Source organism: Ctenopharyngodon idella, unplaced genomic scaffold (genome assembly GCF_019924925.1).
Source record: "Ctenopharyngodon idella isolate HZGC_01 unplaced genomic scaffold, HZGC01 HZGC01CH26, whole genome shotgun sequence".
Classification (NCBI taxonomy): Eukaryota; Metazoa; Chordata; class Actinopteri; order Cypriniformes; family Xenocyprididae; genus Ctenopharyngodon; species Ctenopharyngodon idella.
In genome coordinates, this window is record NW_026138717.1 from 222501 (window position 1) to 226289 (window position 3789).

Here is a 3789-nt window from a genome sequence, read left to right on the forward strand (position 1 = left end):
CAAGCGCGCGGGACTTTTTCCCTTGCCCCCCCGGGGGCGCCGCGCGGACGCCACCGGGGGCGCCCTCGCGCCGCGGGGGCGGACGCGGACCGCCTACGCGTCCCCCTGAACGCCTACCCGTACGCCGAGCGCCTAAACGCCTCCCCCTGACCGACCGCCCTTCCTCAAATGTACACGAACAGCCTAAACCTCCCCCTGACCGACCGCCGACCACCGGAGTCTTCCTCGCGTCCACGGACCGCCCGAGCGTCCCACCGACCGCCTAAAACGCCCCCAAACGGCCCGGGGGAGGGCTGGGGCGGTTGGGGTCGGGCGCGGGAGGGCTGTGACGGTTAGGGTTAGGGTTAGGGTTAGGGTTAGGGTGCGGGCGGGCTGCGGCGGTTAGGGTTGGGCGCGGGAGGGCTGTGACGGTTAGGGTTAGGGTTAGGGTTAGGGTTAGGGTGCGGGAGGGCTGCGGCGGTTAGGGTTGGGCGCGGGAGGGCTGTGACGGTTAGGGTTAGGGTTAGGGTTAGGGTTAGGGTTAGGGTTAGGGTGCGGGAGGGCTGTGGCGGTTAGGGTTGGGCGCGGGAGGGCTGTGACGGTTAGGGTTAGGGTTAGGGTTAGGGTTAGGGTGCGGGAGGGCTGTGGCGGTTAGGGTTGGGCGCGGGAGGGCTGTGACGGTTAGGGTTAGGGTGCAGGTCCAGTGGGAGACGGTTAGGTTCAGGTGCAGGGCGGCTGAGACGGTTAGGTTTGAATTTACCCATGCAGTTGTACACAGATGGCTTACGGGGTCCCTGTCAAATAGGTCGCAGCTGGGAGGAGGATTCCCTTACCCAACACTCTCCCACCTGCTATCTATTCGACGCAGAGCCCGTAGGACGTTTGGGGATGCTGCTCGCATCACAACAACAGTGGGTTTTTAATTTATGCGTTTTTTGACTTGAAAACCTTGAATTTACTATTTTTTTGTACACAAATGACTTACAGGGTCTGTGTCATATAGGTCAAAGATGGGAAGCACATTCCCTTACCCAACACTCTCCCACCTGCTACCTATTCGACGCAGAGCCTGTAGGATGTTTGGGGAAGCTGCTTATGTCACAACAACAGTGGGTTTTTAATTTATGCGTTTTTTGACTTGAAAAACTTGAATTTACTCATTTTTTTGTACACAAATGGCTTACAGGGTCCCTGTCAAATAGGTCAAAGATGGGAAGCATTTTCCCTTACCCAACACTCTCCCACCTGCTATCTATTCTACGCAGAGCCTGTAGGACGTTTGGGGAAGCTGCTTATGTCACAACAACAGTGGGTTTTTAATTTATGCGTTTTTTGACTTGAAAACCTTGAATTTACTATTTTTTTGTACACAAATGACTTACAGGGTCTGTGTCAAATAGGTCAAAGATGGGAAGCATTTTCCCTTACCCAACACTCTCCCACCTGCTATCTATTCGACGCAGAGCCTGTAGGATGTTTGGGGAAGCTGCTTATGTCACAGCATTATGGGGTTTTTCATTTTTGAATTTTTTGACTTGAAAAACTTGAATTTACTCATTTTTTTGTACACAAATGGCTTACAGGGTCTGTGTCAAATAGGTCAAAGATGGGAAGCATTTTCCCTTACCCAACACTCTCCCACCTGCTATCTATTCGACGCAGAGCCTGTAGGATGTTTGAGGAAGCTGCTCATATCACAACAACAGTGGGTTTTTAATTTATGCGTTTTTTGACTTGAAAAACTTGAATTTACTATTTTTTTGTACACAAATGGCTTACAGGGTCTGTGTCAAATAGGTCAAAGATGGGAAGCATTTTCCCTTACCCAACACTCTCCCACCTGCTATCTATTCGACGCAGAGCCTGTAGGATGTTTGGGGAAGCTGCTTATGTCACAGCATTATGGGGTTTTTCATTTTTGAGTTTTTTGACTTGAAAAACTTGAATTTACTCATTTTTTTGTACACAAATGGCTTACAGGGTCTGTGTCAAATAGGTCAAAGATGGGAAGCATTTTCCCTTACCCAACACTCTCCCACCTGCTATCTATTCGACGCAGAGCCTGTAGGATGTTTGAGGAAGCTGCTCATATCACAACAACAGTGGGTTTTTAATTTATGCGTTTTTTGACTTGAAAAACTTGAATTTACTATTTTTTTGTACACAAATGACTTACAGGGTCTGTGTCAAATAGGTCAAAGATGGGAAGCATTTTCCCTTACCCAACACTCTCCCACCTGCTACCTATTCGACGCAGAGCCTGTAGGATGTTTGGGGAAGCTGCTCGCATCACAACAACAGTGGGTTTTTAATTTATGCGTTTTTTGACTTGAAAACCTTGAATTTACTATTTTTTTGTACACAAATGACTTACAGGGTCTGTGTCAAATAGGTCAAAGATGGGAAGCATTTTCCTTTACCCAACACTCTCCCACCTGCTACCTATTCGACGCAGAGCCTGTAGGATGTTTGGGGAAGCTGCTTATGTCACAGCATTATGGGGTTTTTCATTTTTGAATTTTTGACTTGAAAAACTTGAATTTACTCATTTTTTTGTACACAAATGGCTTACAGGGTCTGTGTCAAATAGGTCAAGATGGGAAGCATTTTTCCCTTACCCAACACTCTCCCACCTGCTATCTATTCGACGCAGAGCCTGTAGGATGTTTGAGGAAGCTGCTCATATCACAACAACAGTGGGTTTTTAATTTATGCGTTTTTTGACTTGAAAAACTTGAATTTACTCATTTTTTTGTACACAAATGGCTTACAGGGTCTGTGTCATATAGGTCAAAGATGGGAGGAAGATTCCCTTACCCAACACTCTCCCACCTGCTATCTATTCGACGCAGAGCCCGTAGGACGTTTGGGGAAGCTGCTTATGTCACAGCATTATGGGGTTTTTAATTTATGCGTTTTTTGACTTGAAAAACTTGAATTTACTCATTTTTTGTACACAAATGACTTACAGGGTCTGTGTCAAATAGGTCAAAGATGGGAAGCATTTTCCCTTACCCAACACTCTCCCACCCTGCTACCTATTCGACGCAGAGCCTGTAGGATGTTTGGGGAAGCTGCTTATGTCACAGCATTATGGGGTTTTTAATTTATGCGTTTTTTGACTTGAAAAACTTGAATTTACTCATTTTTTGTACACAAATGACTTACAGGGTCTGTGTCAAATAGGTCAAAGATGGGAAGCATTTTCCCTTACCCAACACTCTCCACCTGCTACCTATTCGACGCAGAGCCTGTAGGATGTTTGGGGAAGCTGCTTATGTCACAGCATTATGGGGTTTTTAATTTATGCGTTTTTTGACTTGAAAAACTTGAATTTACTCATTTTTTTGTACACAAATGACTTACAGGGTCTGTGTCAAATAGGTCAAAGATGGGAAGCACATTCCCTTACCCAACACTCTCCCCACCTGCTACCTATTCGACGCAGAGCCTGTAGGATGTTTGGGGAAGCTGCTCGCATCACAACAACAGTTGGGTTTTTTATTTATGCGTTTTTTGACTTGAAAACCTTGAATTTACTATTTTTTTGTACACAAATGACTTACAGGGTCTGTGTCAAATAGGTCAAAGATGGGAAGCATTTTCCTTTACCCAACACTCTCCCACCTGCTACCCTATTCGACGCAGAGCCTGTAGGATTTTTGGGGAAGCTGCTCGCATCACAACAACAGTGGGTTTTTAATTTATGCGTTTTTTGACTTGAAAACCTTGAATTTACTATTTTTTTGTACACAAATGACTTACAGGGTCTGTGTCAAATAGGTCAAAGATGGGAAGCATTTTCCCTTA